At 42.1% G+C, this 27,942-nt stretch overlaps 1 protein-coding gene and 1 long non-coding RNA gene across 2 annotated transcripts in view; one reads left to right on the top strand and one right to left on the bottom strand.

Annotated features, from left to right (window-relative positions):
* Positions 1-2,813, bottom strand: part of LARGE1 (LARGE xylosyl- and glucuronyltransferase 1) — a 288,083-nt gene extending 285,270 nt beyond the window's left edge. Inside the window, exons 1-2 of the mRNA XM_085321682.1 lie at positions 2,050-2,813; positions 78-164 (exon numbers count right to left, since the gene is read on the bottom strand). The gene's annotated coding sequence lies outside the window, so the exon portion shown is untranslated. The remainder of the gene's footprint in view (positions 1-77; positions 165-2,049) is intronic.
* A 636-nt stretch (positions 2,814-3,449) lies between these two features.
* On the top strand, positions 3,450-27,673 carry LOC146586196 (uncharacterized). Its single transcript, XR_014897840.1, has 3 exons — positions 3,450-3,850; positions 23,383-23,485; positions 27,562-27,673. It is a non-coding gene; the product is annotated as an uncharacterized LOC146586196 (long non-coding RNA).
* The last annotated feature ends 269 nt before the right edge of the window (positions 27,674-27,942 follow it).

The raw sequence follows: 27,942 nt of genomic DNA, 5'->3' as shown, positions 1-27,942 counted from the left end.
GTCAACAGGATGGAGACAAGGAACCTGCTGCCAGATTGAGTAATTAAAAAACAAACAAACAAACAAAAAGAACCTACCAATCCAATTATCCATCAGAGACTGTGCAGTTACTGCAGTTTCTTCATGACTTGCAGCCTTGCTGATCAAAGGTTGTCACAGGACACCTAAGCAATAAGAATTCACATTTCAAACATGGAATACTTACCAGCAATTTGCAGTTTTCAACAAGCATATGGAGAACTTTTTTTATCTTAGTCATTTCTCCATTAAAAAAAAAAAAAAGAGGAGGTTTTTGTTTACTTGTTTTGTTCTTAAAAGTAAACTACCTATTAAACTACTTTGTTAACCTATTTCCACTTGCAGCAAGAAGAATGACTGTTAAAATATTCTCCCTGCCCTTTAAGTCACACTTCAATGAGAGCATTATAAGATGAGGAAAGAAGCCTACATTTCATAGATTTTATTACATTAGTCTGTGCGTTTTCACCAGTGGATGGGGAAAAAAAATATAACTAGTCCCCCTAGCCTACCTTTGCAGCAGAAAGCTAAAGAAAATGTAGTAATCCACTAAGCTTGTTGTCTTGTTGTGTGAAGTAACAAGCTAGCCTTTTTTTTCCTCCTTTTTTTATGTAGAAGACATAGCTACTTATAACTGCATAACTGCAGGGAAACTAGGCAACCTTTCAGTTCATTTATCTAATTTCCTGCTGTTCCTATTTCTGAGCAAGTAAAATAATAAATGTTGTATATAGAAAATTAATCTGTATTCAGAAGATTTCATTAAATAAAAAGTGCCAACCTGTTGGCAATTGCCAACTCTGGTTTTAACACAGTACTTTGTTTAGCTCAGTGCTTTCTCTCCCTTCTATCACTGAGATTGTGTAAGAAAAGCTAACTGCTTTTGGAAGACAATTGATTTATTGGTGTTTCCATCCTGGGCATCTATAGCTTCCAGAATACAGAACGGGCAATCAGCACTGTGAAAATGTTTCCTGTAGTAATTTCAAAAGTGCTATAAAAACCAAGTTCTGCACATACACAAAAAAAGGTAACACATTATAACAAGTGTTCAGATGCCTCCTCAGGTTAATCTTCAGTTAAACAATGCATATGTGAAAAAGTAGGCTTGATTTGCTGTCTAGCAATATCCTTCTTCCAAGAGGAAAGAAGAGGAGGATACCGTACTCAGGTGAAAGCACAAATAAAGATCACTTGTCTGATGCTCTGCAAAGAAGGGGAATTACTTGCTCTCTACAAACAAAACCGAGTACAGAGTACGAGCTAGGAACCTCTCCAGAAACAGTTACATAACAGTTACAGGCACTGTCAAACTTCATGTCACCTCCACAGGGGCAGCAAGTTGCTATTCCCCCTCCCTCCCCGCAGTGAGCTTGGATTAATGATCTAAATGACACAGTTCTGACACAAGATCACCGCAGGATCTGCCCAGCTCAGAGCCGCGCAGACCAGGGAGGGGTGTGGGGGGGGGGGCTGGGGGACCGGGGACCCCCCCCCTCGCCGCCCCAGCGTCCCCATTAAACGGCGTTTTCGCCCCGAACGGGCGGGCAGCACATGGCGCCTCCTCCCGGGAGGCTCCCGCCGCGGGCGGACCTGCCCCGCGGAGCCGGCGACCGTTTGAACCGCTGCGAGGCCAGGCGCGACGCTCGCGCGGCCACGGCGCTTCTCCGCGCAGCGGCCGGTACCGGTGGGACGGCGCCCCGCGCACGGGGGCAGCGGCCCCCGCCCCGCTCCGCCGGCCCCCGCGGTGCTGCCCCGCGCCGACGGCCGGGGCCGGGGCCAGGGCCGGGGGGGTGGGGTGGGGGGCAAGAGCCTCTTTGTGCCGGGGAAGTGACAACCGCGCCTGCCCGCCCGAGCATCTGCTCAACTCCAAATCTGACGGGGATTAAAATCCGGGAGGCAAAAGAATAACCCCATCCCTACCGGACTCACGTCTCCCCTCCCCCGCCCCCGCCGCCTGCCTCCGCTCGCCTCTCACCCACCCTATTTCCGAGCCCCGAAAAGCAACAGCAACCCGGTGAAGCATCTTACCTTCCCGGCGCGGCGGCGAGCCGGCTGCCCGCGGGGCTGCCGGGCGGCTCCCGGGCTGTCGGGACGGGCGGGCAGCGGCGGGGCGCTCGGCGGCCGCCCTCCYACGCAGGCAAGCGGTCCTTCCCTCTCCTCGGCCCCCAGGCAGGCAGCTCCAGCTCCGTTCCCGCAGCCCCGCGCTCCGAAGGCGGCTCCACTTCTCCGTGGGATGAGGGGCTGCCCGCGGCGGCAGGAGGAGAAGAGCGGCGGGGAGGTCCCCCCGGCTCTTCCTGGGATGCGCCGCCGAGGTGGCTCCAAGCCGCGGGCTGCCTCCTCCTCCTCCTGCTGCCTACCCGACTCTCTCTTCAGGGCCTGCCCGCTCCCTGCTCCACGCTGTCCTGKGGGGCAGCCCGGCCCCGGCGTCCGTCCCGTTCGTTTCCCTCCGTCCCTCTCCCCGGCGGCGAGCGGCGCCGCGCACAGGCCCTGCCGGCGGCCAGGAGGAGCCGAGTGCGAAGGGGGATTCCGGTCCGGCCTCCTGCCCCCTCCCCGTGGCCTGGTACACACGCTCTGCGGGGAGAGGAGGCCCTGCCCCGGCCTGGCAGGCGGCGAGCAGCCCCGGGAAGGTCACCGGCACCGAGGAGCCACGCGCGGCGGGGCTCTCTCCGGCACCGCCGCCGCCGCTGCTGCTACTGCCGCCAGCCTGGCCTCAGCGGCCGCTGGGTGCCGCGCTCCGCCCGGGCTCGCTCCGTGCCGGGGCCCGCGGCCGCCTCCAGGTCTCAGTGCCAGCTTGCCCCTTTCCTCCCCCCTCTCGCCCGCCCCTTCTCCGCCGCCAGCCTTCCCCCGCCGGATCCCTGCGGCTCCCGGTGCCACGCTGCCCCCTGCGGGCCTCGGAGCCGAGGCTGCTCGCCTCCTCCCGCCGGCGGGGCGCCAGGCAGCCCCGCGGGCCGAGGCGGAGGCGGCCGCGGCGGCTGCCGCTGCCAGGTGCCGCGCGCTGGGTGCCCAGCGCAGCCGCTCAGCCCCGGGCTCAGCGGCAGCTGCAGTGACTGTGTGTCTGTGTCATGTCCGTGCATGGGCGGGCGACGGCGCGGGGCCGAGGCGGAGCCAGCCCGCTGACACGCCGCCCAGCGACAGGCGCCGCGCGCCCAACCAGCAGCGGCCCCCGCCGCCGTGGCCCGCCCGCGCCCCGCGCCGCCACACCTGGGCCGGCGCGGAGCGGGGGCCGGCCCGCGGCGGGGCTGCGGCTCCCCAGGGCGGCAGGCAGGCCGCCCTCGCCGCGCTGGGGAAAGGGGTGGGGGAGGGGGGCGAGGCCGGCAGGGCGCGGGCTGCCCCTCGCCCCGCGAGCCGCCCGCCTAACGGCCGTCCCAACGACCGCGGCGCGAGGGGCAGGAGCGCGCCGCGGCGAGGGGGGCGCGGGGCGGTGGCTCGGTCCGCGCTGGTGGTGGGGTGCCCGTCGGGGAAAGCGAGCAGCCTCTGGCTCTAAAGCCTCAGCGCTTGGCCTAAAAACGCCAAACTTTCGGTCAGCAGTTCAGACCAGTTCTTTTCAGCCTAAACGTTCCCGGACCTGTCCTGTGTTGTTTGCTTGCATACTTTTAACTGTTGAGAGGGACAGACGTGCCTTTTTCTCTCCTCTTTCCTCCTCCCACGGGCATAAAACAATCATCTATGCCTTTTTCTTAATCATTTTTATTTCACTTCATGTGTAAAATGGATTGTTGCAATACATCAATATACTAAAATGACTGTGAGATAAACTGTGGATACAAGAGGAGCTGGTGTCTGAAATTAAGAGAAAAAGTACAAGCATAAGTTACAGGAGGGAGAAAATGTGAGTACAATACGATTTTTAAAATTCTTAGAAGGGAAGAGGAACAGAAGTATACACATGCTTTGAGTAGTAATGTAAATAATCAGAAGTGGAAATAATACAGATGCTATTTAGTACTAACCACTTTTTTTTTTACAAGACTATGAAGGAATATTTTAGAGAAGATGACATCTTGGAATATGTTGTTCTACAAAAGATACCTCAGATGCTAATTTATTCTATTCCATCTACTATGTGAATGCTATGACCTATTCAGAAGTTGTTCCAGTGTGGGCTGAAATTATGGTTTACAGTATGCTCTATCAAAATATTGTATGCTGTGGTACTGATTGTGGTTCATGGGGAGATGGTATTTGCTGGAGTTCATTAAGGTGCTGGCCCGTCAGGCGTGGTTTCTGCCTCCAGTACACACACTGACCTGTTAGAGTCAAGAGTAGTAACAGATGAATTGAAGTAAATCATGAAGTTCAACATGCTAGTGATATCATGCAAGTGTTACCAAGTGCTGATTTTGACATATAATGACAACTAGGAAAGGCTCGTGAGAAAACCTCTGTATATCAGAAACCTCAAATTCTGATCTGAATGATTTTCTTGGGAACCTACAGTAACACACAGATTGGTCTCTATTGTAATAGTTATTTTCATGAGCAAATCAAAGTCATAAATGAGATATTTCTATGCAAGTTATTCCATCCATTCTTGAGTGAAGCTGGAGGATCAGCCATCATATAATAACATGTCTTTATCTTTTCTTACACTGGTGAAGGATTGTAACTGCTTTGGTGACAGTCATGATGAAAGAATTCCTGGGGGTGTATGGAGGAGGAAACAGGATTGTGTATACTGCTTCATTATTAATAAAACTAGGTTGTCTGCTGCCTATCACTGGAATTCTCAGCAATTTCAGTTTTTAGACTCATGTTATTTATAAAGACTAGCTTATTGTAAGAGTTTTATCCTTCAAGGTACTGAACCTTTTTCAGGTTCAGGTTTCAGATTTCTGTAGGATCTTTATATTGTTACCTTTCTCAGCACCAACAAGAATTTAGTTTGAAGAGCTATTAGGATCATCTACTCTATCACCATAGACAACAAATTATAAAACTTTGTATTACGTAGCTTCTTTCTTAAAATTGTTCTGCATCTTGCAGGCTGGTGTTCTGCACACACAATGGAAAATACTGTTCAAGCCTAGAGCAGCACTAGTCAGGGGATCCAGGTGAAAACCACAGGGTTACAAAATCCAAGAGGGATGGAGGGGGTGACCATGTGTGGAGTTGAAGTTTTTCCAAAAATTAAGTGAGTAATCTTGTCATACCTATCATAAAATTGCTTCACCAGCCTGTCCTTGAAGATGCTGAACTGGCAGTTGCCATAGACATGGAATAAACAAGCATGCAGGAGGATCCTCATGCCAAGCATCAGTAAAAAAGTTAGCTACAAATATTTGCACTTCAGATCTCATTCGGCCAGAAGGAAATTTTCTGCAGCTACACAGGTTCTGGAGCAAGCAGTCTGTTTACATTAAAAAAACAAACAGTATAGTAATCATAGAATGATAAGGTTGGAAGGGACCTCTGGAGATCATCTAGTCCAACCCTCAGCATAGCCCATACGGGGATGCCAAGTATATAGTTTAAAATCAACAATTTATATAAGGTTGAAAGTAATCTTACAACTAACAGCCTTAGTAAAGAATGATGTAAACCAGACCTTTGTTTTTGAATAGGAAGGTGTCTATTTTGAAATACTCCATTATATGATGGCTTTTTAAAAACTATTTTTAGGCATTACCTTTCCTATGCATTAAAATTATACTAGTATGAAGTTATCATACAAGGGTTTGGCTTCTTTTGCGTACTGGAACAAGAGATAAAGTCATAACTGCGAATTCAGAAAGGTTATAGTACTTTCACCACACTACGCCAGAATATCAGTAGCTAAAAATAGGATTTAAGTCTGTTTATAAGATCTAAAACATTTACAGATTAGCTGAGGTTTGATGAAAAAACAAAAGTTTTTTCTGGTATGCATATTTTGTGTTATTGGTTTAAGGCCCACAAATATTCAAGTACATACATCTACCATGTAACACCAATGAAGTCCTTTCTACAGTCATTTGTCATAATTGTAGCTAACCACTGTGAGGTCTTTTGAAGAAAAAAAGATAGTACTTCGTAAGTGACTGTGAAGTACCACTCTTAGGGGGAGCCACAACAGCAGCTAAAATACTGAAAATGAGAACATATGTTCTCCTGCATTCTTCATGACCTTCTTTTGCATGCAGTTGATGAAATCACTGCTTTTGCTTAAAATCACCTGTTCAGAATACTGTCAATGGAACAAAGGGAAGAGAAATTCAGATCTTATCTAGCAGGGAGTAGACCAGTCAACACAATCAGGCCAGCCAACAAAGCCTGTTGGGACTGTTTATAAATTGCTGCTATTAACTTCTAAATGCCAACTTGTCCAACTATTAATACTATTGGATCATTAACAGTAAGACCAAAAAAACTGAAGAAAGTACTAACTATGGAGATTCTTGTTACCAGTCTGCTACTGCAATGAATACAATTAGAGCTGTTGAAGGACAGGCTGTCCATCATCTTTTGTAGTAGAAAAAGTCCTTCAGACAGGAAATAGGTAAAATTAACCCACTATGGAAAACAAATTCCCAGTTCTTGAACATAAAGTAGAATTTCTGTTTCATAAGTTCCCTACAATGGGCATTAAAGTTTAATGGAGATTCCGTACGTAGAGGAAAAATAACAAGGAAATTAGAGAAAAATCCAGAGGTACCAAGGTTATAGAAACTGAAAAAATACAGGCTGGTGAAATAAATGTCTTTAAATAATTGGAAAACACAACATGAGAATCAAAAACATGTAGATTCAGATGAAATTAAGCTCTTAAAAATAAAAAGATATCTTATGCCAAAATAAGTTTCAAACAATAAACTGAATGTTCTGCAATAACTTCTGCTGGTACACATATGGGTCTCTCAAAATTCAGCAGTGCTTCTGGACACAGTCATAAATGTTAACACAGGGGTCTTAGTACTATTGGTACTATAATACTATTAGTACTATTATACTATGCCCTGTATCTGACAAAACTGGACAGAAAGGAGTATTTTCTCTATTTGTTTACTTTGTGCCTGACAACTTTTTACAGAAAGTTTCTCCATTACTGTGAGTTACTAGCTTCCCTTTGTTAGGAGCTGGTTATTTTAACTTAAATTTAGCTTAAATATTTTTAAACTTAAACATTAAATATTTTAGCTTTAAAAAGGAATAGTGCTTTTTATAACCATAAAGCTGGCAGACAAGAGATATACATAGTAGATATGATGCAACTTCAGTTTTCTGAAATTTGGTGGCAACTTGACATTACTCTTAAGTTGGGACCTACCCTGATTGTCAAGTCAATGAACGTCCTGTATTTCTTCTTAAAGAAATRGTTGAGTAATATTTTGCTAATCTGACTCATGTAGCTCAAAAGATTTTATTTTGTACTCTATAACACAGTCAATACCAGTGTTAGAGCTCTGAGTAATACATAATTAGATCCTAAAAAAGTAACAAGCACTAAGTTTGTAGTAGTATTGTTTTTGGCGAAGGAATCTTCACACCTATGTTGTTTTGCAGTGAAATTGTGGATAACAGTAGCATAACCATTCTGTTTTGGCATGCTCATTTCCCTTACAGAAACCTCTGGAAAAAAAAAAAAGAACTAGTGGACAGACTCTTTAAAGTAATTTTAAACTTCAATATCAAGGAAGCTGAAACTGACCCAGGTATTCCTAAGCCTAAGTCAAAGTACGTTGAAGTTGGTGGACTAGACTGCCACTGATTTCAGTGCTACTCAGTCAAGAATATCCCTTCTATCCCAATCTGTCCTGACTAGAAGTGTGTGTGTGTGTGCACGTCCAAAAAAAAATTCAGTTCCTTTTTTAGTAATTGTTTTTCTACTTCACCTGAGAGATTCCCACCTTTTCTCCTTGGTTTTTGTTTTGTTACACTGCACTATTTATTGCCTTGCTGTATGAATACTAAATAAGACTATGACAAGCCATAACTGAGTTGTAGACCTGTAATTAGTATCTGCTATCATTTCTGAAAGTATTAAAAAACAAGATTCATTACTCTTCCACTCTAGGCCTTATACATTTAGGTTTTTATTCATCTAACGCCTTTCACAACACATGCAAAAATGAGGATGCTCTACCTGATCAAAACAAGACCATTGTTTCCATTAGAAGCACCTGTCTTATACATGGGAAGTTTAATTGTTTTCAGAATCGCTTCATTAACTTCTGAAAGTGTTACCAATGCAGGCCTTCTTGGAGCCAGGATGTTAATTAGACGGAAAACTGGCTTTACTGTAGTTGAAGAATTGTGTCTTCTTTAAGAAAGAGAAAGCTTATTCAATCATTGACAGAGTGTGTCTGACAGAATGTAGAAATAACTGCCATTTATATAAACTCAGCGAATACCTGTGACAAATTAATTCTTCCCACAGCCAAATGGCCTCTTTAGACAACTGAGTACAGTGAGCCTTCTTAAATAGTGTTAAGATGTCCATCAACTTCTGTGCAGTTCCAGCAGCATCCTTTATGGCCAGGTTCATCTCTCAGTTCTAATATCCTTAACTGAGTGGGTTACACATATTTGGAGGGTGCCAAATGCTTAGATTGCTTCCTTAGGCAAAGTAACAGCAGTAACAGATCTGATCTTAGACATGTTTAAACTGACTTAGTCTCCACTTTATATTAAAGCTCTTATGAGTCTGACTTAAAATATATATATATATATAGGGCTAAAGAGTAAGCATAGATATCCAATGTAAAAAAAAAATGGATTAGTAGTAACATATATGCTGTAAGCTAATACTTTCACAAGTCCTGATATTGTGCAAGTCTAAACTTTGTATCAAAGGTTAGAATCTGTATAAAAATAGTGAATTAAAAATAGAGGGTTTATCCCTAAGATTATCCCTAAATTTATTTACAGGAGTCACTACCAAGTTTGAGTCAAATAGGAACATTTTTGACCCCAAATGACCCAAAATTACAGACAGATCCTAGAATTTGCTTGTTTTTCCAGTCAGGGATGTCCTTTTAAATACTTTGTAGAGCATTTCTCTAGAAAGCAGAAATGCATCTTAGCTGCTACTGTCTGATGAAGGGAGAATAAAACCACAGCCTGTTTAATAACTCAAGCTTATTTGCTTCTTGATCATCTCATCAGTAAGACTGCCCAATATAAATCTTTTCTTGCCACTTTAACAAAATTGACAGAAGGAAGTTCACTTCCTTCTGTACTTATCAGACAAAAGCACAATGAAAGTTTATGTACCTGATCCTGAATACAGAGTGTATAATCCAAACAGTGGCCAAGAATACAAACAAGGACTCATTTAGTAGCAACAAGTGGTTTTATATTTCAGAATCGTACTATTAATTAACTAAAATACCCTTTTGCCAAGGGTTTCTATGTTCTTGCTGGCATTTGAGAAGTTGTGAACTATGATCTGGACTTGTAGCATTGGAAAAGAATACAAGAAGTCATCCCATTTCAACAGTGAAACTGTCAGTGACTAAAGGATACTCCTTCTCATTCATCAGCACTTACAGGGAAGTTGATACTAAGACCAAGCAACAAGGCAAGACTAGTGCCAATGAACCTGTCAACATTAAACATCTCTTTTCAGAGAAGTAACATTGTGATTCAGTCTGTATCAAGCCATTAGACATACCAAAGGCCAAGCTGACAAGGCTGGACTCAGGAAAAAGACAGTGCTTCAAAATGTAAAGGTGACATTGAAAGGACTCAGCAACATACAAAAAAGCCTGACCTATTCAGTAGATATTATACAGTGTGTCTTTGTGTGTACTTGCATTTCTGAGCACAGGCAGTGCAGAGGTACTGGCATTGCTACTTATTCTAAGATTGCAGTCTTTATCACACTGTGTGCTGAGGAAAGCCAGAAGCATTTGGCTATCATGGATGGCATCATAATTCACAGTTCCTGCAGTACCTAAAAGAAATGACCAGATCAAGCAGAGCTTCCAACAAAATCAACATATGTTTAAGTCAGTTAAAAGAAAAATTTTACCTACAGAGAGGGAAAATGGGGCCCTTTACTTGTGTTGACAGCATTTCCAAGTGTGCTATCTTACTGTTTCTGTGCCAGGTTGATATTACAGCAACTCCAATGGAAGAGAATGATTTGAGATTTTTTTCCAGTATCAGGGTTGATGCCAGTGGCTTTTTTGAAACTTTCCACCTTCCTTCATTCAACATAACTCAAGGCTAGATAGGTGAGGTGAGGTGAAGGCAAGTAATCAGCGAGAGATTAAGATAAGAGTATATTCCTCATCTCAGATGAAGGGGAAAAAGATATAATTCCTTGACAATGGGCTTTATGCCAAATACTGTGCTAGCTTTGCTTTGGCAAATACCAGGCAGTAACATAGGAAAGTGTTGTCATTTTTATCAATTAGTTCATTGAATGGAAGGACTAGTTCCAAGTTCTCTTTGCACAAGACAATCTGTGAGAAGTCTGAGAGATAGTGGGCAGCATATCACTGAGTAGTCAGTAATTGGGCACTTTAAACTAGGGTTGATTAAGAAGTCTTCTGAGAATTCTGCTGGGCCACAATACCACCAGTGCCTGGGCATAAGTAAAATCTGTTTTATTTAAGCCTTTAAAATCCCTGTATGCTTAGTGGAAACTTGATAAAAAGGAGTAGCTACATCCTTAATGAATCTATACCCATAAAGTGAGCTCAGACCTCACACTCTTCCTAGTGTTGACTAATCTAACACAGTAACTAAGAAAGCCTGCTGTCCTTCTAGTTGTGTTATCAGGCTTTGCATTTACTGATCATGGAGAGCAAGTGAATTTATTCCTTCCTACCCACTGTTGCAGGAGCAAAACAGTTTTTCCTAAACTGATTGCCTGTGTCTGCTCCAGCTCAGGTAGGGATGATGCTGGAACTAACAATAGAAATCCTATTTCTTCCATGCGAAACAAAGAACAAGAGAGATGAGAGAGCTGACATATAAGATGAAGACTAGGATTGCCTGGACAAAGGCATCAGACACTGCAAAGAGAACTGAGGTGCTAAAGAGTGATGAGAAGTCTGCAACTGATATTTTTGCATATCACATAGGGTAATGGTCTGATAGAAAGCTGATCAAGTGACTAGAAACTGTATCACAATCTGAACAAAAGTGAGATTGAATTTAGGTTACACACATGAACTTAGTTCTTATTTTCTAACCTTTGAGTACTTTGCAATTATGACATTGTTATAGTTTACAGTATAGAATATTGCAGAAAAACAATGGAAGGAGTAGTCTTAATGAAAGTTTTCTTTTTTTACTACAAGCTTGTGCTGAATGTATTACTCACAAGTGTTTATAAGAACAGAAAGATCTTTTCAGTTTCTTACTAGTGAATGACATTCTTAGAAAAAATTAATAGGCACAAATGTGAGTTGGATGCCTACCTGTCTTTTATGCCATTGAAAATCTCCACTCAAAATATTATGACACCGCTAATGATTTGCATTTGTTTCAGGTTACAGTCAGAATAACTTTCTGCAGAATAGCTTTCTGCTGCCATTACACTGGGGTTTTGCTCCCTGAAATAATAGCCACAACTGGCATTTTCTCCCTTGTGAGCATTTTTGAATAAGACAATTACTGTAATTGGGTGCACCTAATGATTCTTCTGATAATCTCACCCACTACTGTTGAGCTCCTACACTGTAGCAGCATTCATCTTGTTGACACACTGGAAGCAGGTTTAGGCTCAAAAATATTATCAGAAAGCTATGGCATGCCCTGACTGTAGTAACTTGTAGATGGATGTCCATGCAGCTAACTTCAGATGCCAGTCTGAGAGAAATAAACAGAGGATGCTGTCCTAAGAGATTAGAAGGATCATTTGAAAGAGGAATGCACCAGCTACATAAATACATTTCAGTGGATTTTCTAGGGCAAAAGGTGACCTCTTGCAAAAAGAAGTGTTAATTTTCAGTTTCCTCTGCTGAAAAGAATAGCCTCAGAAGAAGGCATACCTGAAGCCAGTTGTCAGACAGTTTGGATTGGACAGGGAGCTTGAGATTTCAGGAACTTTGGTGAGATACCGCATAAATACGTGGTGTGATAGAACTTCAGCACGGTATGAGAGCTTCAGCAGTGGTGAAAGTGGACTTTGGCCTCTTCAGGGAACTGCTTGGAGGAATCCAATGGGTTAGCACCCTAGAAGGAAGGGGGATCCAAGAGAGCTGGCTAGTATTCAAGCATCACTTCCTTCAAGCTCAAGAGCAGTGCATCCCAAAAAGAAAGACATCTAGCAAGGAAGCAGGAGACCTACCTGGATGAGCAAGGAGCTCCTGGCAAAACTCAGACAGAGGAAGAAAGTACACAGAATGTGGAAGAGGGGACAGGCAGCTTGGGAGGAATATAAGAATGCTGTCAGAGTATGCAGGGATACTACAAGGAAGGCTAAGGCCCATTTGGAATTAAATCTAGCAAAGAATGTCAAGGACAACAAGAAGGTCAGCTTAAAATACATCAGTAGCAAAAGGAAGACTAGGGAAAATGAAGGGCGTGCTGCTGAATGGGGCAGGTGCCCTGGCGATGAAGGCTACAGAGAAGGCAAAGTTTCTGAATGCTGCCTTTGCAGTCTTTACTGCTGATCCCATACCCTAGAGATGAGAGAAAATCTGGAGAAAAGATTGGTCAAGGAGGATTGGGTTAGAGATCTTCTAGGCAAACTTGACACCCACAAAGCCATGGGCCCCAATGGGATGTAGCCACGAGCACTGAGGGAGCTGGCAGATGTTATTGCTAGGCCACTCTCCATCCTCTCTGAAAGGTTGTGGAGAACTGGAGAGGTGCCTGAGGACTGGAAGAAAGGCAGTGTCACTCCAGTCTTCAAAAAGGAGGACCCAGGAAACCACAGACCGGTCAGCCTCACCTCCATCCCTGGAGAGGTGATGGAACAGCTCATCCTGGATGTCATCTCCAAGCATATGGAGGAAAAGAAAGTGATCAGGAGTAGTCAGCATGGATTCATCAAGGAGAAATCATGCTTAAGCAATCTGATAGTTTTCCATGATGGAATGACTGGCTGGGTAGATGAGGGGAGAGCAGCGGAAGTTGTCTACCTTGACTTCAGGAAGGCTTTTGACACTGCCTCCCATGACATCCTCCAAGGTAAGCTCAGGAAGTGCAGGCTAGATGAGTGGACAGTGAGGTGGACTGAGAACTGTCTGAAAGGCAGAGCTCAGAGGGTTGTCATCAGCAGCATAAAGTCTAGTTGGAGGCCTGTAGCTAGTAGTGTCCCACAGGGCTCAGTACTTCATCACTCACCTGGCCGAAGGGACAGAGTGCCTCCTCTGCAAGTTTGCTGATGCTAGCAAGCTGGGAGAAGTGGCTGATACACCTGAGGGCTGTGCTGCCATTCAGAGACCTGGACAGGCTGGAGAACTGGGCAGAGAGGAACCTCATGAAGTTCAACAAGGGCAAGTGCAGGGTCCTGCACCTAGGGAGGAATAATCAGTCACATGCATCAGTACAGGCTGGGGGCTGACCTGCTGGAAAGCACCTCTGCAGAGAAGGACCTGGGAGTTTTGGTGGACAACAAGTTGACCATGAGCCAGCAATGTGCCCTTGTAGCCAACAAGGCCGATGGTATCCTTGGGTGCATTAGGAAGATGGTTGCCAGCAGGTCGAGGGAGGTGATTCTACCCCTCTACTTAGTTCTGGTGAGGCCTCATCTGGAGTACTGCATCCAGTTCTGGGCTCCCCACTACAAGAGAGGCATGGCACTACTGGAGAGAGTTCAGCATAGGGCTACGAAGATGATCAGAGGACTGGAGCATCTCCACTATGAGGAAAGGCAGTGAGAGCTGGGTCTGTTTAGCCTGGAGAAGACAAGACTGAGAGGGGATCTTATCAATGTCTACAAATGCCTTAAGGAAGGATGTCAAGAAGATTGAGCCAGACTCTTTTCAGTGGTGCCCAGCAACAAGCCAAGAGGCAACAAGCACAAACTGGAACACAGGAAGTTCTGTCTGAATATGAGGAAGAACTTCTTTACTGTGAGTGACAGAGCACTGGAACAGGTTGCCCAGAGGTTGCAGAGTCTCCTTCTCTGGAGAKATTCAAAACCTGCCTGGACATGATCCTGWCTAACATGCTGTAGGTGCCCCTACTTGAGCAGGGGTGTTGGACTGGATGATCTCCAAAGGTCAGTAAGCTCAGATATCTAGCCTGTCCCTGAGGCAGCTGTGCTTTTGTACACCAAGCCTGATGAGACAGGGGCTCTCTACCCTCATAACCTGAACATGTATAGTACTGAGCAGCATCCCTTTAAAGACAGGATTACCTAACAAGATCAATAGCTCCCAGTTCCATACTTGCCATTTTTTGCTGCAAACCTGTATCTTCTGTCTATTGATATCCTTCTCTTACAGATATTTCAGACTAAGAGGAAGATATTTGCTGACATAGGGGCACCTGCTTTCCTCCGCAGACTGAGGATGGCTGTCTCACAAAGGTGCATCAACTCCACTCCTCTTAGCAGGCTGCTAACTGTAAGAGCCTGAAGGCAATATATGACCCTCCATTAGCTGTGCATCATTTCAGCAGAGACAAAGTTAGGTTTGTTTTCTAAAACTGGATGAAGTGGGAAGAGTAGATGTAGCAGGACAACTAGTCAATATAAATGGCTAAGAAATACCACACGAATGTCCTGTTCCCACCAGTTTAGATTCACATCTACCCCTACCTGAATGAGAGGGAAGAGAAAATTTTTCTTTTAGCTTCCAAAACTTAATCCACCTCCTAGGTGCCAAACACCAAATCCTCAACTGGCAATTGTCAGCAGATAGCACTGGAACCATACTGTCTCCTTTATGGATCCATTCTTCAACACCAGGCTGCCAACTTCAGTGTCAAAATGCCAAATGACTTTCAGCACAAGTTCAGGGCAAACAACCAAAGGAATTGCCTGGGGACCTTGCACAATGTTGTCAGCCTGACAAGGCTTAACTGAATAGCAAAGCAAGCCACCCATGTAGAAGAAACGATTTGTTCCTTTCTTCTGCTTTTTGCTCCTGTGTTTATTACCAGCTCTACCCTCCAGTACTGCTGCCCAAACCTGCTGCTTTCCTAAGACTCTGTTTTTCTTCTGAAATGAAGTTTGTATTGACATTGAGCCACATAAACAGTACATTGACTGTTTAAACTTGTGGAGAGAACAGTGTCAAAGCAAACCAGATAACACACGTAACAGCACTGGCTGGGCGTGGAGGGCCCATTGAGGAAAGAGGAAGGAACCTGACAGCTGCTTCATGCATTTACTATGCAATTTAGGTGTAACAAACACAACATACACCCTGCTGGAATGAAAGTGTGGGCACAAATGTACTTTTGGCTGGTTAAGTTAAGGCTATTAATGAGAAAAATTACATAGACTTCTAATTGGCAGGCATGTTAAAAACACTGTGCTCAATACAAATGGAAATTAGATAGCATTCTGAACATGCTGTGTGACATGAGTCCAACTGAACATGACTCAAGGGGAGATGAAATTACAAGTGCATTTTAGCAATCTCTGTGAATTATTTCAAATAGGTTCTTTATACTTACATATTTTTGTGATGGCAAGCTGCAGTAGTTCAGGAATTTTCCAGGACTGGATGTGAGTGCTGTGGCTCAGTGGAGGTCTAAGACTCTGCTTGGGAAGAGAAAGGAGCAGGATATCTGGAGCAGTGTCCACTGTTGGGGTTAAGAGGCCTGTCCCGGTAGTGCTGTCTCCGGCAACATGCTACCCACCCTTTCAGAAGTGCTGAGTTGAATGCTTCTGCTTTTCCGCATGGTTTCAAGTCCTCCTCCCCCCAGTTCCTTTCCTATAGTAATAGCAAACCATCCTTAGCCCATCAGTTCTGAGGAAGGAAAATTCTGCTTGGCATATGTTGCTGAGAAGTGTTGAGCTGACTCTTTGTAGGACTAGTTTACATATGTACCAGAAATGCACTAATTCAGTTATGAACAATTTAATGTGAGCAAAGATAAAAAAATCTATCTAAGCCAGACAATAAGCGAGCACATTTTTTGTGAGTTGTATCAAAAACCCACAAAACAGCTTAAGAGATTTGGGATGGTGGAAGATGACCCAATCTGAGTCAATATAGGAACAGAAGGCAGGAGTGGAAGTCAAATGTGTATGAACCATTCAGTTTAGATAGTATCAGATAGTATCACTACATGAATTTTTGTGCTTATCCTTAAATTCATTTTTTTCCTGATTCTAGAAATAACTTACTACTTTTTTTTTTAATTGAGAAAACTACCTAGAGGTACTACTCTTAACTAATATGTCACCCAGAACTTCAATGTCATACAGTGCTATCCACATTCTGTATAGTGAAAATACCCCACTCCTCCACCCCAAGTGAATAGATTCATAAATTCTTTAAAACCTTATTTCACATCAACATAAAATATGGGCCTCACTATGTTCTGGACCATCAGACTTTGTGAATGAGTCATTCAGAATCCCCTCCTAGAATTGCAGAACTTCCACTAAAAGTATGCTTGAGGCATGTCTCAGGCACTGAAGTTCTTAACTGGTTTTGGTGGATATCTGTTCTGCTCCCCTAGCCCAACTTCCCCCTTGAAAGAAGAATTAAACAGCCTTTCCTGATTATCATGTAAGTGTTTGTTTCAAAGGAAGTTAAATTATGTAGTAGCAAAAAACTAGTTAGATGGAATCTACTACTGGTGTTTTGAAAACTTTGCTTTGGGAAGCAAGTTCTTAAGTAGCAGTTTGTCCTAGAGCTGGATTTATTTCCTCAATTTGACAGATACTCTTTTTTTTTTTTTTGAGGGGAGTGGAAGGAGGAAAACAACCCAATGTCTGTATTTATAAGAGTCTCCTCCAAATTTGTTGTCCATGTGCTTTATATACTTCTGGATTCTGTTGTTTTATTAAAGCAATAATTCATAGGTGCATGCAGAAACATCTGGGCAGTGGGAGGGAGTAAAAAGTAGCCAGCATAAAGATCATGCAGAGTGCAGACAAGGCACTGAATGACTTTGCTGCTTATTTCTTGGGATTTTTATGGTTTGTAGGATTTGCAGTCTAAAAAGCTTTAACTCAATACAGGTTCTCATGTGGGGATATATACATGTTCACATGATTGTGAATTTTCATAGGCACTGAAAATTAACAGCCTCTTTTTACATTGCTATTCTATAAAAAGCATAGGGAATGTCCATAAGAGGATCTTTTCTCTTTGCAAAAAGGCAAAACTTGATTAGAATATTACATAATATATATTTAGTATTTTTCATCAAGACTAGCAACTCAGAACTCTCCTACTTCCAAAAATGCTCATGGTAACCATGTGCTGGAAACCTTAAAATGGCCCATGTGATTACCTTTTTATCGATCCTCCAGAGCTGATTCACAGAGCTAGTTGAGAAGGGATGCACAAAGAGGGATAGAAGGGTGGTTACCAACAGTGCAAGAGTCACTATCAGCTCCTTCCTTTACAACTGTGACATGAAGCCAAAGTTGCAGTCATAAGCAGAGACAGCTTGACAAAGGAATGGGAACAGCAGCAAGCACCTGGTCTCTAAGTAAAGTTGAGAGTGTCAGAGAAAGAAAATAATCTTTGACTGTAGCTCTCAAAAGCGAAGTGTCAGTGAGCAGCAAGAGCAAGGCTACCACGTAAGGGAGGATGAGCCAGGAGCTGAAGGTGACCACCCTGACACAGGAGCAATCTCACAATACCTGAGGAAGGAGAGCAGGGCAGTGCTGGTAACAGTAGCAAGGAATCATTTGTAGTCCAAGGTAAGGCAAGGTGGAGAATCCGCTCCAAGGTTCATCTAGGGAGTCCAGTTAGGAATAGCAGGAGATAGAGACAAGACTATAACACAGGTCTGAAGTCCATCCAGAAAACTGTCTGGCACAGATGTACTTACTCCATAACTCAAAGCAAGAGCTGGTGCCCAGGCTTGAGCTTAAATAGAGCTCCTGGGCTGGGGCAGAAGATGTATGTGTGGGGTCCCAGGTGAGGTTGGTCAGGGCAGTTAAAGTCCATTAGTGCCTTCCGGGTTCAGAGAAGACTGGGGAATGGAGTGAGACTTTTTTTTTTTTTTTAATTTGTTCTCAGTTGTGTTAAATGTCTCTCTCATTGATGATAAGCGGTAATGTGAAGTATGTGTTTATGGTCCATCACAACAACAGCAACCTCTGTGACAGCAGCAGTCTTTCCAAAGAGAATAGAGAGGTGACTGTAACACCTTTAAGTGCTATAGCAATAAAATAAAATAATAAGCAAGTAAAAAARGTGAAATCAATAGGCATTATAGAACCAAGAGCAGAGGAAGGAATTAGGTTTATAGATGGGATATGGGAGATATGAATTCTCATGGAAAAAGGATCACAGAAGAAGAAGCATTAAGAATGTGAAGAGAAAAAAAAAAAGTCAAAATGCAAAAACAAAGGGTGAAAGAAAAAGAGATTTTGCCATTTTGGAGGACTGAAGGAAGTAACTAAAATGAAAGGACATTGCTGAGAAATCTAGGAGAGGTCATAGAGAGGAACCAGGACAAAGATCATCTTCTGAATTGCAGCCCACAAACAGCTCAGTGCACTAAATGCCAGTTCAACAAATCTGATCCAGTACGTAGAACATTCAAAATATCTACAATTAATTTTGTAGCCTCCTCCCTGGAAATGCAGTACACTTTCTATACTGCTGAAAACAGGCCTCACCAATTGAAGTAGCGATTAATTTGACAAGCAATTAACTATTGAGCCCAAGTGCCCATCAGTAACCAACTTGAATAGAGAGACCAGCGAATGTACTGACAGGCAGTGGAATAATAATGAGTAAAATAACGATAATACTGTAGATGTTAAATAAGAACGACAAAACAGGTATTGCCTGATCTGAGCTTGTGCATCAAAGAGGTGTAGTCAGTCTCCAAATGTTATACACCAAAGCAAAAGCAAGGGTAGAAGAGTTGAGGCTGTCCTTGATATGATCTCCTATCATAAAAAGGAGAGGGCATTTCATGAACATCCCCTCTGAATTCAAATACATTTAGAATTTCATCGAGAACTATTTGTTTGGCTTATAAATATGATTTAGAGAACAATTCATAATTTTTAAGTGTTCTCTGCATCCTATGAGGACTCCTGCCCACTTTTTGCTAGCCAGTATGGAGCATGCTGCAAGTAAATTCCTCTATTAAATGTCAACATCTCCGATAAATGCATTAACATCTTATCCAAACAGATTGTTCCAAGAGATTTTAAAATGGTTAGTACATTTTATATTCAGGAAAGGTCCTTAGAGATGTCTGTTTATCTTTGTTTCCTGTTAATTTGGCAAGGATTAAAATCCTAGGCTTCATCACAGGCCAAACCATGTCAAACAGGATGAATCTCGGATGATCACTGACCACTGAGACTAATAATGTCTAATTACAGCAAATGTTTCTCCCACATGGACACTCCCAATTCTTCACACAACAGACATTTATAATATTATCAACTTTTTCTTTTACCTCCCTGTAAACTGATGAATTTTCCACCAAAATCCAAATTAAAACACTACCTTCACAGCATCAAGGACTCATCCTGTCTGATCTCAGCTTTATTAACAGAAAGATTATTCCAAAGAAAAACAAAGTAGCTCACTATAAGATATTTTGGCTTAGCTGTTGCTGATTTTCTTTCTTTGGGGACCTTCTCACAAATATTCAAACAGCTCACACCACCCTCTAGCAGGCAGCAAGAGATTCTGGCAGATTCCAGTGTCTGCTGTGAGTCTAGGGGCAGCAAGAGGTTCCTGCTGGCTTGTCACAGTTCAGTTTGAAGTTCAGCCAAATATTTGTGTGTTATGAGGTATTCTGCACTGTATTCTGCAGCCCCTTTCTGCAGAATGCAGTGCACATGAAACATTTAAATTAGTGCAAGGTATTGCAGAGGTTGCAATGCAAAATTAGACTAAATAAAATTGCAGAGAGAGCATTTTTAATAGAGAAATAAATGTTACATTGAGGTTACAGTCCTGAGAGAGAAAGTTAGAAATGGAACTCTGACTTCAAAGGTCTTTGGAAAATAGCATCTTATTCCTTTCTGACAAGAGAATACAGCAACAAACCAGCTGGTAGGGAGGGGTGATGCCAGATGCTGCAATTTCTGCTTTGGGGTAAGAGGGGGAGCAGATGAAATAAAGGAAATGTGTTTCAGTATAAAACCTGCTAGAGGAATAATGTTTCAGGAAATAGAAGCATAAGAAGAAAATAATGTGGTGCCCCTGCATCCTGGAAGCTTGAAGTCAATGCAGAGCTCCAGTGTCTCCCTAAAACAGATAATATTTCTCTTGCTGGGAGTTTTATTATTGTTACCCAACTCCATGACATAAGAGGAGCATGGTTCTGGGATTTCACAGAGATAAATTTACAGGCATACAACTATTGCCCTAGAAAGTGACAGAGGAGAAAGGTTCACAGTGCTGGTGACAGGATTTCTAAGGAGGATGCAGAAGGGAAAGAAGAAAGCTACTTTGAAGATGCTGTACATGGGGGTTTAAGTTTCAAGCTGTGACTGATGTAAATCTCACAGTGAAAACGAAGGATAAAGTTACTGCAGGACTAGCAGCCAGCAACAAACCACCTCATAAAGACAGTTTTTCTCTTACACTTTAACAATATGCAGTTTTCAGCCCTGTTGATGTCACGTCTGAACTTATGTCACTATGCCTCCATCTATACAGTAGGTATTACAGTAGAGGAATATATAGTCAGAGAATGCTTTCTCATGAGAATAAACCAAGCAAGATGTCTGTCTGGTAGCAGAAAACTTTTTTACTAATAAAATATTCAAGTCATTATGACTCCTTCATTTTAGGACTGGCTCCGAAAATCAGTCAACTTCTACCTTACAGAAGACCTGGCAGTTAGATCAATCTTAATGCATAAGATCTCCTAGTCTGGACTGCACCTTTCCCAAAAGAAGGAGAACTGGTGTTAAAAAACAAAACAACACACCCAAACCTCACTCTTTTTAAGGGAAGATTATCACCAGCCAAATACCTGATAAGGAAGTGTTTTAAACCATTTCTTTTCCTGGCAGCTCTCTCGCCTACAACTCTTGACTTAGAAACCGGCTCACAGAAGCAACAATATCATGCCCCGACTCTTCTGGCATGATCCTCCAGAGGAACAGCTGAGAACAAGCTTTGTTGAGGTAGAAGCAGCAATACAGAAAATACTCATTTCCTTAGCAACTAGGACAACCTCTTCTTTAATTAGTGCTTCGTGGTATGAACTTTGCTAATAAAGATTGCCTACACTCCATGCTAGCCATCACTTAGGTAATCTTGCACTTGCCAATATCCAGCAGCCTACCATGCTTCTGCATCATGACATTCTCCACATTTGCAGTCTGTTCTCAGATTCCACATCTGCAGGCACACTGTAGGTGGTGGTAATGAATGATACATCCTTTCAGGTTTCTTCCCAAAGATTCATGATTCCACACTCCACTACATGTTTCACTGGGCTGGTGTGCACCAGGTGTTGTGGAACAGCTTCTGTGTACTTCTTTGGGTGTCTACCATCTGTGCCAAAGGAATTGATTTCCTGGCGTTAGCTTAGCAGATGTGGTAGAGAGATGGCAGGGCTCATTCACTGTCAAAGCAGCTCCCTCTTTGTCTGTCCTGCTCTGATTGCCTCTTTGTGGCACTGTCTTCAGGGACTTCTTCCTCAGCATGATCACTGATGACTATTGCACTCACGTAGGAAATTACCCTGATTCAGTGACACCAGCAATTACAGAATACACTTTTCTAAAAACCATTTCACAGAGGCTTTTAGTGCCTTTCTGTGTTCTTTTGATGCCTTTTTACAAGAAAAAAATAGTTGAATAAAATCTGATCAAGGAAAACTAACAATGTGTGGATGAAAACAAGTTTTGAGAGAAAATAAGTGTTTACTAAACCATTCTCATAACTCTAAATGCAGCTTCTGTAGATTTCTATTAGTAGCACTAACTTTAGAGCAGACTGGAAAACTAGTCTGAGCTACTGCATGCTCAAAAAGTTTGTTCTGGGCTGAGTTTTGTAATGCCTTGAGTATTGGAGAGGCAGTGTCCAAAGCTAGCATTGGTACATCTTTATAAAATGCTTCCACTCCAGCGGAACAAATCATGCTCTGAGACACAACAATTCTTATCACATAGTGGAGAGTGGGAGAAATAGTTTGTTCAAAAAAGTAGAAAACTAAATTTCAATTTTTAAAATGGGTTATATGATAACATGAATTATGGAAGCAAGTTCCTCTTTTTGATTTTAAGGAATTAACATGTTAGAAAAGTCAAAGGAGGTAGTATTTCACAGAAAAACAGAGATGGTTTCTGTAGTTTTTTTTTCCTACCATCCTCCAAGAAGAGAGATATCCATTCAGGACACTGGATACTCCTTGTAAAATCACTTTCTGAAAACCAAGAACCTCAGGATCAGTAACTTCTCTGAATGTGCAAACATAGATTACAGTAGCATGCACACATATTGAACCTGCATTCAGAAATGAGGATAATACTTGTAACTCTAGCAACAAGATGCTTTTTTATGTTTGAAAATTTTAGGCTTTTAACAGATCACTGCCCCATCAGAATCAGCAATTCACAGCAATGAAATGGTGTTGTGATAAACGGCACACATTGAAAGTCTGGAGAGGAATTCAGGAAATGCAGCTTCAGCTGGTTAAAGAACTGTCACCTCTGCTTTGGTTATGCATGTTCCTAAGTTAGTTGTTAGATAATTCTACCACTTCACTGAATCTTTGCACATTCTGCATTGAAGGTATTTATTCTTCCTTGTACAGGAGGAAATATTTTAGTAGTGTTTATGGAAATAAAAGAGAGAATAAAGCTCCCATGCAAATCTTATTTTGTGTATTTTCTTATTTGACTCTAAAAGTGATATTCCTGAAGGACTGGAGTCAGGGATATTTTGAAACTGCTGATGAGTATCTTCCTCCTGCTCTCTTAATTAAATACTAGCGATTTACCCTCATACAACTGACAGTTTGTTCCATTGCAAAATACTTTGCTAGTGTGTGGAGGCATAATAAGAGAGTGCATCATCAAATGCATCAACTATTTCTATAAAAGAGGAACAGTGAAGTTTACTTCCCCTTGTAAAGTGTTTTGAGATCTACTGATGAAAAGCGCAGGAGAATCAAGTAATTTTATTATTATTCTAAAAGATATTTTACGGTGTTTTCCTGTTTTGCTGCTATCTGCACTAGTAGGTACTCCTCTCAACCAATTAAAATATGTGATTAAAAGGATTTAGAATATTTTTTTTTAGCCATAATAGTAATAACATCTTAGAAACCACACAATAAAATTGCTTTCTAAATGTAGTTTGGCATTCTTGAGCACTATCATTTGTTTTCATGCACTAATCTTTCTACCTGTAGAGAGAGCTTGCTGAGATTTTCTGCCGCACTCCTGCCCCAGGATACTGGTGATGATACTACATTTAAACATTAGCCCAGAAGCTAGAAAACCTCCATTGCTTCTGTAAGTATCTCTGGCAAGCAGTGCCACCTCTTCTGTTTTTACAATATGGAAGGGAAATGGTATATCCATTGATCATTTGTATCTTTATTTCATAACTGATAACTTAGCAATCAACAGAATATGTTTCCTCAGGTTCAATTTAAGCCCATTTCTTTCACAGCTGCAGTATGACTGTCACCTCTGGGTAAGCCTTCATGGAAATTCTACTGTCAGTCTGCACATTCCAGGGCACTGTCTCAGTCAGCACACACAGGGAAGTCAATGTGCGTGGTGTGTAACTGGAGTCTTGGCTGCCCTGTTATAGAGCTTTGGAGAGCTCTAGTAACCTTTTACATGATTTTAGAACCATGTTGTTGACTAATACATGGGAGTTTGGGGTTTTACCATTAAAATCTGGAATTTCTGCATTATTGTGCCATCCAGAGATTTTTGCCCTCCTGATTAGGAGGTCCTTCTCAGATGATGAAAACTAGTGGGAAGGAGAAGAGAAGAGAAGGGGTAGATGTTTACTGTGAAGTTTTTATTCACATTTTTTCTGTTATAGAGAGGTGGCTGGCCAAGTGTGCTGAGAGCTCTCCTGATTATCCAAGTATCTCTTGTCTTTTCTGAAAAATCCTAAAGGTGTGAGCACTGCAGGCATGAGGAATTTTGGGTCATCTTCTGTAAACTTACACCCTACCTAGTGGGATCAAGAGGATTCAGAACAGTGCCGTGTTATGTTTGTTTGCCAAAACAAACATCTTTCCGGGAAAAAAACCAAAAAAGTTAGTGCTTTAGATTAAAAAAATATAAGCAGTAAATTAGGTATCAGGGCTACTTTCAGTAATTTGTTTTTGCATATAAGTGGCAAATGAACTAAAATGGATAACTTCAAATAAGCTTTCACATTTTCTAGTGTATTATCACCACTCTATCCTGGATGGGGGATGGAACTAAAATTGATCATATGTGTACTTCTCTGTTCCTCTGCCTCACTAGTGGCTGATAGAGGTTTCTCTTTAGCTCAGATAGAACGTGTCTACGACTTGCTGGAGAATGAATGCTGCGCAGTCAATTCTGATTTTAAAAAATATATCAATGCTATATTTTTTGATGTATTTAAAACCCATCCCTGAGACAGATTCCTTCAAGTGGCAAACTAGCTTTGCAATGACCCCACCAGTTGCCAAAAACTTCTTATTTGCCAAAGTGGTAGGTGAAGTCTCCAAAATCTTGTTTTACATTCACCTACAGAGCAGTATAAGCAGGAGGCCTCTTTTTCATGCGATAAAGGCACATACATTCATTCAGTCTAGGGGACTGTTGGGTTCAGCATTCTTAATCACTTTGTAATTGGATTCTTGGTTAGGCCACTCTGTGGACGTTTATCAGCAAAGTCCAGATCAAGAGAGGTCAAGCAAAGCTTTCCTGAACTCACCACTGCCCTTTCTACAATTGAGATCACTCCTTTAAACTTTAGAAGATCAACGTTTTTCTTTATGGCATCTGTGGACTAGGGTAACATTTACTTCAGATGAAATATTTTTCCGTAAGACTGACAGAAGGCCCCCACAGTCTTGTTTGCCTATGGGAGCAGGGCAAGAGGAAATGCCAAGGGCAGGTCTCTCTCAGACCTACAGTCTTGTTTCTTTTTGATCCAGTGTGCATTTCTTTTTTGTTCTTCCCTTAAGCAATGAATTGAGCTCCTGTAGGAATGTTGACTTATAGAGTACACACATAGTGGAAAGGTTACTTCAGTCAGGGAAAAAAGAAAAAAAAAGCAAAAAGAAAAGAAAAGAAAATATTTCTCAAATTGTATGTTTGCAACTAGAAAAGGAAGTTCTCCTTCTCATAAACAGATGTGTCAAAGCACTGAGGAGGTGTCCTCTTCTTATGTCACCCCAGCAATCATTCAGGATGACTTATTCTATTATTATTTTTAACAGTAACATGAATGCTGCGGTTATGCTTGAGACCCTCAGTCCTAGATCAGAACTCCATTTGTTAGCAACTATATAAATATCCCATAGTGCCATCCAGAGAGGATCTTGCGGCTCTTTAAAAGATTAGATAGAACAATTATTAGGCAAAAAATATTTGTCTCTAGTTTACAAAGAGGGCCACACATTAAGCTTATTCCTTGGCTTGATACAGACTGAGGAACTAGTGAMTCCTCACTAAGAGTTTTTTCCTTTAAATTTATGAAACAGTTTCACCCCAATATCCCCAAAAAGCTTGAGATAGTGCAGTGTGAGGATGGAGGCTTGATCTTAATCCTTTAAAATGAATATGTTGTCCTTCTGGCACTGGGAAGGGCTCAAGTGGGAAGAATCACAGCAAAAGCATGTCTCCGGTGATTAGTTAAGCGGATGAGAAAGAATGTATTAAAACCAGGCCATTAATGGACTTCAGCAGTGTTCACAAAGTACGTGAACCTTGTGTCAGGCAAAGGTTGGGAAGACTAAAGCAGTTTCACCAGTCGTGTGATCTTTTTACTGACTAGGTTTACAGTTTGGAGCTTGGTTCTGAGAAAGTAACCCCAGTTAAGAGTGTACCACATATACACAAAAGTGTGATGTCCCTCAAAGAACAAGGGCAGTGAAGGCCATTAATATGAATCAAATGAGTCAGACATATATGTCTTAGGATGTGAAAATGAAACAACTGTATGCTAGATGAAATCAGTTCTCTTCAAAATTTCTGCAGGGTGCAGAGGAGCTGTGAGGGTTTACCTGAAAAGGAAGACAATGAATTGAAGTATTTCTCATTAGTACGTAAAACCACTAAGGTTAAAATACTTGATACCAACTCTGACAACATATGTCTGACTTGTTGTCCTTCGAGAGAGAAAACCATAGGACTAGTTTTTAAACACCAGCTAGAAATTCTAAGCTGTCCAGAGAGCTCTCAAGTGATAACAAAGTACTCCCCTGGTTTGGATACAACTTCTTGCTCAAGCCTGTATGTATAACTAGTGCATGCATAATCACTTGTTTTTGCTAGTATCTGAGTTTTGCTATTAGAAGTTTAGTCACTTGCTCACAAAATTCCTGCTTCTCAGAGACTGTGCACACAAAACTTTTCACATAACGGACATCATTTATTTCCCCGTTGCATCACTTTGAAAATGTGACTATGTCTGTTTAGATATCTGGCAAAGAGCAGATCTCTTAAGTTGGAGCAAATGTGAGTTCACTTCAGTGCCAGTCTCCCAAATAAATGTATTGTGAAAGTTTCCCTTGTGCTTTCCCTATATAGGGCAATACCTTCTCTTCATCTGTCTTTGGACAGAAAGTTTTAGTTCTATATCATTTTGCTAGTGCTTTGTAGCATGCTAAAGATGTATTTACGTATGTAGTTTGCAATTTTGCACCAGGCTGCAAAGTAGCCCCTTACTCAAAATCAACCCATGGCTGCTCAGAGGCAAGTGAACTTTGCAAGCTCTGTAGAGAATAGAACTGTTGTTTGAATTTCTGAATAGATGGAAACTGTGTGCTCAAGTATTTTAGGCCATATTTGGTTTCTATTTAGTGATATAAATGGAAGTACAGGTGAAGTAGCATATGAAACTCCTCTTTCCAGAGTCTGAAACACTGAGCGTTCCTAGTACTGAAGCTTACATAAAGGCTGTAGGTAGGGTAGTGTTAGGGTACACTAACAGCTGGACGACCCTGGCCTGTTGTTACATGAATGAGATAGCAACATGAAAGCCAGCAGAAATAAGAAACCTCATATATAAATAAGAAGAGTGTAGCCTCTTGAAAGATTTACTGACCAAGATAGAAATTATTAAGACAATTATATCACGAATACCAAATAAGGATGTAAAATCAGCAAAATGGGGCCAATTGGGAAATAGTAAACAGTGGCAAGCTGCTTATTTCTAAGAGGATGAGGTAGTAAAGAGTAAGAACTTAGGAAGTGAAAAGGAAAGACCTGAACTAACATCCTTGAGGACACAGCCAGAGGGGGTAGGCCAAATTCCCTAGCAGGCAACAAAGATGCACAGTGTCATCACTCTCACATCATATCATATACCTATAACTCTGGCTGGCTTGCTCTGACTTAAACTGTTTCTTCCTCCCATTCCTAACAAGAGGACTGACAGCAGAGGACAGAACCAGTACTGGATCAGGATCAGAGAGTTTCACTGGAAGAATTGTGTTATTTCTTCTACAAGGACTGGTGAGAGAAGAAATCATTTTCTAAGCCAGTGTAAGTTTACTATTCACTTTAAGCACTGCAGCATTATTAACAATGTTAGTACAATAAGTGCTAGTAATTTAACTGAGAAACACAACTCAGACAAAACTCCTTAAACATGATCCTAATGCAGTATAGACTTATAGGGAAACTAGGGACAGCATTTTGGAGAGAGGTGAATGGATTGGAAGGAGGCCACCTTCTCCTGGGTGGTCCTGTGCTCTCAGTCAGAGATCTGAAAAAATCACTTCTCTAGAGCTCTATAATGTTAATGA

Source organism: Rhea americana, unplaced genomic scaffold, assembly GCF_003343005.1.
Source record: "Rhea americana isolate MKP2758 unplaced genomic scaffold, rheAme1 scaffold_70, whole genome shotgun sequence".
NCBI lineage: Eukaryota > Metazoa > Chordata > Aves > Rheiformes > Rheidae > Rhea > Rhea americana.
Note: the sequence above shows the minus strand (reverse complement) of the source record. Positions and strands in the feature narration are given on the sequence as shown.